The 10,262-nt window shown below is 36.3% G+C and overlaps 1 protein-coding gene and 1 long non-coding RNA gene across 2 annotated transcripts in view; one reads left to right on the forward strand and one right to left on the reverse strand.

The window, feature by feature from the left end:
- LOC107270101 (putative nucleotidyltransferase FAM46C) overlaps window positions 1-10,262 on the forward strand; it is a 69,848-nt gene that overhangs the window by 12,565 nt on the left and 47,021 nt on the right. The window lies entirely within an intron of this gene.
- Window positions 995-10,227, reverse strand: LOC107270298. Its single transcript, XR_001538303.2, has 2 exons — window positions 9,906-10,227; window positions 995-2,752 (listed from the first exon to the last, which is right to left on the reverse strand). It is a non-coding gene; the product is annotated as an uncharacterized LOC107270298 (long non-coding RNA).

The following is a 10,262-nucleotide window of genomic DNA, read 5'->3' on the forward strand; positions in this document are numbered from 1 at the left end:
TATCTGAGACATATGTTTTCTCAGATGACACTATTCTATATAAACCTAACCTAACTCTGGGCTAGGTTACTCAAACTGTGTGATTTCGATTTAGCACGATTGAAACGTACAAAGAAGCGTAACTACGCATGCATAGCACTTATCTGCAGGTACAGTGTTATTAAAAATATTCAAAGAATATTGTATTACGTATTATAATATATTCAATATTATTTTCTATTCGGTATCATTAGTCAAAAGATTCGACAATATTTCTCTCGGCACCTTGCTGCGCATGCGCGAACAAGTTTCTTGTTTTGCCGTATGCGTATAGTCTTCATACATTTCAAAGGCTTCGTACTTTAATACTTTTTTTCGACTATGCCCAGAATAAAATATATATATATATAAAATAAGTAAATTATTTAATCGTACATAAGAGTTTCGATTTTTTATTTTCATAATACGATACTTTTACGGATATCAAATCTACCATGTAAATCCATGTATATAGATTCAATTGCTACTGTCTGTTTATTTATATTCGTAAAATTTTCTACATTTTCTTCTTTTTGTTTCTTTCTTTTTGAGCTTCTTTTTGTTCGAAGTGACGTCTGAGATTCGTATGCGCTTGCGCGCGGAGCGTTGCTCGCGTCATGTGTCTAAGACCGTGATTTTGTATTACCTAATAAAGTGGTTGATGTGCCATTTGCAAATGACACTTCGCCAGTGAAATTTACGTCACTCGGTGATTAGCCAACAGACGGTTCAGCGAGTTTTTAATCCTACCTACGATTGTCACTAATATCGATTGTGCACCTTTTGTTTCTACAGCTGGCGGAAGATTATTGCACGTGCCCAATTAGTTGACAAATCGGATGGAGTTTTTATGTATGTTTTTAAACCGACCAATGGCTGCCGACCCAAGAATATAATGGCCCTGAAAAATGTAGCATTACAATTTTTTTTTGTAATTCGCAACAATTTTTTATTCAACTATTATTCTTTATGTAGCTTGGTTTTTTTTCTCGTTTTTATTATCCATCAGGACGCATCATAAACGCCTGTATAATCAAACGGTCGTTCACATAAATTATAATACGCCAGCCGCATAAAATTTCACGAAGTTATTTCTACGAGGAAAATATAAATATAAAAATATATTATCAGTTCGGATGAGATTACATTGCTGGTATAAAGTACACAGGATGGTATTATTTATTTGAGATTATTAATAAATATTTCATTGATCAATAAGACGTAAATATTTTCGACGATTCCAAAGAGACAAGTTAACAAAAATACTTCTCGTTGCTCGAAGAAAATTTTTAACTTCAAATGAAGTTAATACGTTACTCAAAGAACCAATGAAATGCGTCTTCTTACTGGTTGAACCAAATTAAAAATTGACACGTGGTACCAATAGTTATTTGTCGTCAATTTTATTTTCTCTCTGTCATTCGTTTATCTTCAGGAAATTGATAATGGCGAGGGAACGAAAAACTCGAAACACCAATCTCTTCGGGGTCATAAAATCTGTTTATCCGTGATAACACAAACAAAATGCAAGAAAAACGTGTTATCGGTTCTTCCACACATGGCACATAGACCAATACGTGTACCCAGAGAATTCGATGCAAAAAATTTTTTGCAAAATTACCAATAAAAATGATTATGAAAAACCTCGGGACATTTTGTCATATTGATATTTTTTCATATTAAAAATCCTTAAAATATAATCTTTTTACTATAATATTTCGTCTGCTACAAATAAATTGTCCAGTGACGATGATACAAAGTATACCAAATAAATGTTGACAAAGAGTATAATAAAATTGACCTGCTTAGAATTATAATTCCCTATAAATCTAGGGAAATCATGAATACCCGAACATAGCTTTACGAGTCAGCTGTATGTATCACGCGCAACTGGTGTTAATAACCTAGGTTGATCTTCGACTGTTATCACATACAGACGACATGCTAGCTCGACCGAAGATAACCGAAGACGAACTGTTGCCTATAAATTGTAAGTACTCGCAGCATAATAAAATTGACGAGGTTTCGAGAGAAAAAAAATTATGCAATTATCAACCACACTGATACTTTTGCCATTTTACAATATTATACATATATATTACAATGCTTTTTCGCATATGAATCTCACAGCGCCGCAAAGTACAGTTGCGGAAAATAATGTTTGAAGTCTCCTCCGGCGCTCCCTTCAGATTCATTCAGTAAATACCAATGAATATGATATTATTTGATTCATCAGTGCCATTATCCAAGTGCCTGATCGAAGCAGCGGGGAGGGGGGGGGAGCTGATCCGAAGGAGCGCCGGAGGGGTATTCGACCATTATTTGTCCCAACTGTACCAATATGGATAACCCGGTAAAATGTCTTAACGGTATCGGACGTATCGACGCATTACGTATAACGTAAAATATAATAGAATGAAAAATGTAGCTGAATTCGGAACATTTTAAAATATGTTAAATTTGACATTATTTTTTTTTTTTAAGTATAAATCTGTGACAAACCAAAATGTCACGGTGTCCCAATCGCGAGAGGTAGATTTTTCGTAAAATATTCTTCGTAAGGTAAATACAATATAGGTAAAAGACCGTACAAAGGCAAGACCTTGATATTTGGTATAATAAGCTTTGAGAATTATCCCCAAGTATCGGTATAGGTCTGGTGGATTTTCTTCGTTGAACAAGCCGTCCCGGTCGCTGACAAAAGCAACTCGTAAAACCGGCGGCTGGCGTCGCCCTGCGAAATGTAAAACAACATTAAAAAAGTTAAACCTGTTTTGCACGCTCGATCGTTTGCCCTTCGCAAAGCAGTGGCGAAGATAGGTGGAGAGGCAGGAGGGTATGGAAAAATCCAAGGAAATAGAGAAGTCCTAGGCTATTTTTAAAACAGGGCCCACCCTTTACATACGGCCAAGTTCTGTGAGTCTTTTGGGCTCTATATATACATATATATATATATACACATAAATATACGTCTCATTCTTCTTGTTTTACTCGGACCTTTCCTCCTGCGACGAACAGAACGGCCAACCTGGCAACACGAGAAGCACGTTCGTGGAGTATTTTGATTAAATTCCGTTTTAATTTATTTTTTGCTATTTTTACTGTTTCTTGGCATTTATCGGTATAAATGGATTGTTTTGAGAGAAATTAATCATTAAATGAAATAACGTTGCTTGTCACCAGTCACTTACGTAAGCTTATTCATATGAGCTCGGTGAACCGATAAGTTTGAACGCTCGATGGCATTTTTCATCCCATATACGCTTTCAGTGTGAGGCAATCATATTCCGTCATATGCTTTTGCTTTTGGATTTATATGGTAATTATCAATATTCAAAATCACCAGCAGACGATTTTATCATCGTGTCATTGACACGATGATAAATAATTAGCGGCAGATCTTCTTTACTCGTGGATGACATTTGTTCAATCGTACTTAAAATAACATTTTTTTTGGATCCTTATCAAATCTTTGTCAAAGTTACGTGATTTATCCCATTCATTTTTTTTTTTTTTTTTTCGTATCGATGTATACTTTTACGTTTTTAGTATTTTCGTCAGGATTACGTAAATTAATAATCGTATGTTAATATTTCAGTTTTTGTTAATCGATTATTGAATTATTTTACAATTTAATAACTCAAAGATTTTCTTTTTAATATTTTTCATACTTTGTGATAAGATACGAACACAGTCTAACTTTGTGATTAAACATGTGAACCGACAGATTGCATAACAATGCAATTAACATCCTTATTGTCATATCGTACTGAGAATGAGTCTTTGATGTGAAAATATTGCAGTATTTAACCTAACCTTGGGACATGATCATAAAAATCTCATAAAATCCACGGAAAATGATGTTTGAATAGTTGAAAAAATTAGTTGATTATAAATTTCTCGATGCATTATCAAAATATTTGTAACATAAATATTCTTTTTTCATCGAGATACATTAACTTGATATTTCAGTAGATAATTAATTTCAAAAATATACCCGTCCAATGACTAATTTGATTTTCCATTGAACATATTTTTCAAATACGGTTTGACATTCTTTCGCCACTTCTTGAATAACCGAATAATTTCCAAAGGACACGCATTCCATATCATACCTGTGATACAGTCATAAAATTTCTCTTATCTTCCTTTACGGCAAACGTGGGCTCCAAAAAGAAATTGCTCATTAAGCATTCGGCTCGTTTCATTTTGATACGTGTTAATTGACAATCAATAACCTAGACGACACGTGGATTCCACAAAGTGATCTTTAAAGCGTCTAAAAGCCAAACTCTGTCTCACGCAACGTCACGAATACGATTTTTCGACATTACCTATTGTGTTTTCGAGTGTACGTGTTATCTGATTATAGAAACAAGCAAAATATTTTGAAATTGTCAAATTTACATAAATAACTAGAATTCGCTTGTATCCATTTGTCTCGTCTGTTTCCCTCATCTCGATCTCAATTATCTCATCGGTACTCGGAGTTGCGATGAATTCCGAGATTTTGATTTTTGCTTGTACCCAGGTATTCGTTTTTCCGTCTAAAAAGTTTAGATTCGATAAAAGAAACGAGTCGGACAGCCAATTCGTTTGTGGAAGTAAAATGATTAATTATGTCTGTAATTGTTTAAGGCAATAAATTATAACGTCAGAGGAGAACAACACCCTTATGCATACACATGTGGTAGAGCCGTAAAGTCGAGAACTTGTAGTGTCGTTTAACGATCCGAGACATTGCTGTGCCTATATCTGTATAGACTAAATTCTATCGGCACAGCATGGAAGATAGGTAATATACATATATGAACTCTTTGCCATAATAACAACTTGAACACCGAGAAATCGGCTTCACACGCGATGAAGCACTGTACCCCGATACTCGAATAATTGTATTAAAGACTTCATTGCGCAAGATAATTATTTACTCAAATCAAACGATTGATCGGTACGATGATGGAAACAAAGAAATCCGTTGGAAAGACTCGAAAAAAAAAAAAATAACTTGACAGCGTTCGTCGACGTACCAGCTTTAAATCGTAAGAGAGAACTACAGCTGTAACGGCTTTGGTGTTAAAAAATCATAAAAGTAATATTTAAAAATGTTGACTGCCGAATCGGGTATATAACGGACCAGTAAATATTAATCAGATCTCGATGACGTCAACGGATCAATTTCGTATTGCATAGCCCGTAGACGTAATTTATCGAATCCAATCTGAAACCTACGTTAATTTCTAATAAGATAACGAGCGCGCAATAACGAGGACTCGTGACAAATACTGCACTCGACTGTACAAACTTGTAGAAGGCAGTGTATTATTCCAATGGTATCACTTGGACTCCGCCACTCCCGACGAAGGAGAAGCAAAACGAATTGAAAAGTTTTCGTCCGAGTATACGGCGGCATCCACATCCTGCAAGTGAACTTTTACGCAGCAGGGAGAGACTGGTTTAAGGCTCGTTATCGCGTAACCATGCTCGCCTATCTCTATGGTATACGGACTAGTTATACACGTATACACGTAATATACACTTATCTGCATATATGGCGTATGGCCCACGCAGAAATAATTTCACGTGGCGATAGGCGAAAAGATCGTAATCGTAAAGGGAACCAAAGACAACCTAACCTACGAAGACCATGAATGTGCTGCTTGACATTATTGAGATACATTATTGCCTTGGTAAATCTTCACGCGTCTCTTTGAATGCCGCGATACCCCAACCGGTTAAATGATCGTTTCGAAGCTAAGCCCATAGCCCAGACCTTTTACAGAAAGCAACTGGCTCTGGGTGTAAAGATGATATTTTCTTCTTTTTTTTTTTTATTAATTTTTTTACCTCTCTCACACCGCGCCTAGGTATTTGCCAGGACGGTCGGCGAATCGAAACTTTCTACCATGCGAGGCGAAGTGTTCTTTGTGCATTGCTTATTTATTTTTTTTTTCTATGTTGGTAACTTTTGTACTTAGTTGCACCTTTCGAGTGCAGGACAATAAACTGCCTGATGTATAGGTTTGTGTGTATATATATATAAAGTTGAGATCCAATAAGAGCAATTCACAAATTGCTATCAGTGCAACGATACTCGCAGTTCATTTATACGACTCCATGCAGTTTGTGACAACGTGTGTTAAAAAAAAAAAATTTTTTTTCACTCGACGCATAACAGACTTTATTAAATTATCATTTTGATAAGTTTGAGATTTGGACGATATACATTTTTTTATCGCTAAATACAATTTTCAAACAAATAACTTTGTTACGTGCGTAACGTGACAATTGTGATAATACATTACTTATGTAAGTCGGGTGACGTTTTCGCAACTGTAGACGTTAGTTTAAACTGATCATTTTTTTGTATGTTGCATTTTAAAGAAGATTTACACGGTTGGCTGCAACTAATGAGCTACTAGGCTAATCTTAAATGCGCCACGTGGCGCGATTCGAAAAAAAAAAAGTATATAAATATTAAAGTTTATTCAACTGTTTGTACAAGCGAAACATATTTTGTCCGTCGCCTTATCTCTTACGTTACGTAATTATTATGAGATTCGAAAAGAAAGCATTCCTCGACGGAGAGAATTTTTCGATAATATTTACGGTAAAAACCAGTAATCGTGGGAAATCGTTACCGTTTCATTATTTATTGCTCATAGCACAAGATATTTTGAGTGGCTACAAGTTATTCTTACTGCGCTCCACGATAAAATTTAACTGATTCTGTTGTATTAGAAAACAAAATTTGATCGATATAACCAAAAACTTGTTGATATTTTCACACCATTTCAAAACGTATAGTGTTACTAGGAGCATTGCATTAGCTGAAGTTAGCTCATCCATTCGATCTCTATGGTATAACTATATTCGAACTGTTCAATAAATCTACATTTGACACGTTGACTGCCACGTCACCCGTATTCGGGGGACAGTCAAGTTTCTGATCGGGCCGCGTCACTCGTACTGGGATGACGCTTATTAGGCTACTTGCGCAGAACATTCGTATGTGTTTGAAAAGATATTTCGCAGAGGAAGTAACAAAACTATTGAATATTAATTAATATAAACTATATTTATTAATATAACTTAAATTTATAACAGAATATTTTTTAGTATAAACTATTGTTATAAAAGTAATGCGAGAATGATTTATTAAGAAAATTATGTAGAATGCAAAACTTTAAAACATTCTATACAAAGCTGGGGTTGGTCGGGACAACTTGGACAATAAGTTGTTGTTTTCTTTAAATTCTCTCGTGTCTTTGATCTGCCCGTTCGACGACTTTTACACGTATCCGCATAACATTGTTTGCATGCGCGTCTAATTCTTCCTCCGGAATCATTTTTTCGAACGACGATATTATGCTGACTCCGACGAAGACAAGGATTTGTTGCATTTTCAGTCAACCCAAATAATTTTGCAGCTAATATTTCCCTAAATCTTCTAATATTTACATCCTTCTTTGCTACAATTTTGTAAACCGTCAAAGCATTTACAACAGAAATTCCCAGAAGTAGTTGAATGCCAGCGGTACGCGTGGCCCGAAGGAAATTTCACTGTAAAACGCGCGCGGCAGTCAACGCGTTAATAACGTGAATTATATTTTTTGAATAATTATTTTTAATTATTCAAATGTGAGAAAATAACTAAAGCAAATATATATAAATTGAACAACAATTTATTTAATGAATACCATTTCTTAACAACATATTGGCTACCATTGCTTATACGTACTGAATGTGTAACAACCTAATCATATATTTGAAAAACATATAAAAAGTCACAATGTTTTTCGTGGTTGACTTCAATGGTACGAAAAGTAGTACACACTCCATGGTAAAATTGAATGTAGCGCACGATGATAATTCGGCTGTTTTAGATGACATTAAATTCGACAACGTAAAAGCTATAGTTTTACGCTAGATATTTTTTAAGTTTCGAAATTTTTACCGTATACTTCTAATTTTTAATGGAAAATTCTCTCCGTGTCGTAATAGTCAGGACTATAGAAAGTCTCGAGCGAAGATTCAGACGAGCCTCTCAAGGACTCGTGTGCTTTCTCGATCGAATCCATCATAACGTGTCCTATTCACACAGACTGGTTTCGTTTGACCAATCTATATATATATATATATATGACTTATTTAAATCAATAACGTAGACTCCACGCTGAAAGGAAGCATCGAAAACTACAACATACCGTCTGGCTTGTTATTTACAGGATTATTCATTTGGTCCTGCATTTGCTGCGTTATTGTCGCGTAAAAATAATTATAATTCTTAACGAAATTACGTAATCCTAATTACCATAGAGATCAGAAATATCATGGATAAGTAAATATAATGACGATAAAAGATAATTATTGTTTTGATAGAAAATAAAACTTGTTTAATATTTTATATTAAATTGACATCATTGTGTTCTCCAAATTTACTCGAATAGCTGCAAGCCGCGTATAGTAGGTCCATGACTGAAATAGCTTAATGTGACAGATGGGAACACGTGTTTCGTTGGTATAGGTACTCACCTAGCAAAATATCCCGGTTGCCAATGCTCTTTTGCTAAAAGTAGTTAATGGTTTTCCATTGATTTCCATTGATTTTTTTTTTCACAGATTATCTTTGGCAAAGGAGCATTGGCAATGGGAAACTTCATTAGGAGCATTTTTCCATAAGTCACTTTAAGCTGTTTAACTTGTGGATCGACCATACAAATGCACGTCTATAATGCGAATGCCAATGTTGCCAATGTGTTTACCGGAGAGAATCTCAGATTCGAGAATACGTACAGATACTTACACGCGGTATATTAGCCCTTTGCAGTCCGCTGCCCCTCTCAGGGGACATCGTAACTCTAGCATATCACTCGGATGTCCCCTCTCAGGGCACATTAAATTTTATTAGTGATTACGGGGAATTAACTTATTCCAGGACAACTTTTTGAGAAATGGATGTTTTCCTGAAATTTCCACGAAGTGGCGCTGAGTAGCTAGTTGCCAACGTCCAGAATAGTTCAGAGTGCAAGGGGTTAAATGTTTGAAGAACAGTGACCGTTCTTAAAATACACGCGGTAGATTATGTTTCTATGTGCTGATCAGTCGGGTCATGTCACGGCTTTAGAATAAAGTTTATCTAGATAAAAAATTCTGCTCGCGCACAGTTCACGAAGGCGTGACAGGATCTCGCGTAAAATAATTTCTTTAATTTTCTTTCCTCACATCTTTTCTTCTCTCCCTCCATTGTATGCGTAACCGTATACAATTTCTCTGTCCAGCACGAAGATGATACCCGGATAATAATCACGCTATCCACGTTGCAGTTGTAAACAAAGTGCATACGGATTTAACAGGTTGTTTGTGTCGTTCCCCTGATTCTAGATATCTTATCGGGCGATGATAAACGAGCAAATAACTGAGAGGCCTTGTTTACTGACTTCAAAAAGGAAGACGCGTCCTCTCGCGTGACGATACCAGAGACGCAGTCAAATCGATGCTGTTTCATGCATGTAAATCATAGACTTAGACTTAACCTTAGACTTAACCTCCATCTACTGAACTAAAATTCTTGTCCTACCGATTTTCTAAGCATTAGCCAGGAATCTTTTATCCAGTTTTCATGGCTCATTTGAATTTTATCGTCCCATTAAATCCCGTCGGATGAGAGAAACTAGCTGCTAGCTTGACGTCGGGTTTGTGGCCAGCGGAGAGAGGAAGAGGTTTCCTTGACGTAAACAAGAGAGGGCTGTTAATCCGACATAGATTCCCTTCTGCATTATTAAATCCGACTTTCAAGATAACTGAGTGCACGACAAACGCCGCCTTCCTCAACCCACCGACCTTTGAATAGCACTAAAAGCACGAGAAGTCAAGGAAGTTCTCACCACTTGTTGCTACCGTTCGATCCGCCATGAAACTTCTGTTCGGCTTCGGCTCGACTCGTCTCGACTCGGCTCGGCTCGGCTCTGCTCGCGTTCGGCTCCTAGCAAAATATTTTCCCGACGTCTCGATTGTCATCATATTCCTGGGACGAACAGTTGCACCAATTGACTGATGCATATTTTTACACATCTTACTGTTGTTCTTACGCTTCCTTTTCTCTTGGGTGAGATTCTTAACTGGGATACTTGAAAGATCTTTACGACGGCTGACGTGGAACGTGAGATTTTCTTTTAGGAGAACGCACGCGACGCCGAGTAAATTTCCGCGCGCAGCGCCTCTGGCGGAAATTTAGCGAAGTT

The sequence above is a fragment of the Cephus cinctus genome, unplaced genomic scaffold (genome assembly GCF_000341935.2).
Source record: "Cephus cinctus unplaced genomic scaffold, Ccin1 Ccin1_scaffold0008, whole genome shotgun sequence".
In the NCBI taxonomy this organism is placed as follows: Eukaryota; Metazoa; Arthropoda; class Insecta; order Hymenoptera; family Cephidae; genus Cephus; species Cephus cinctus.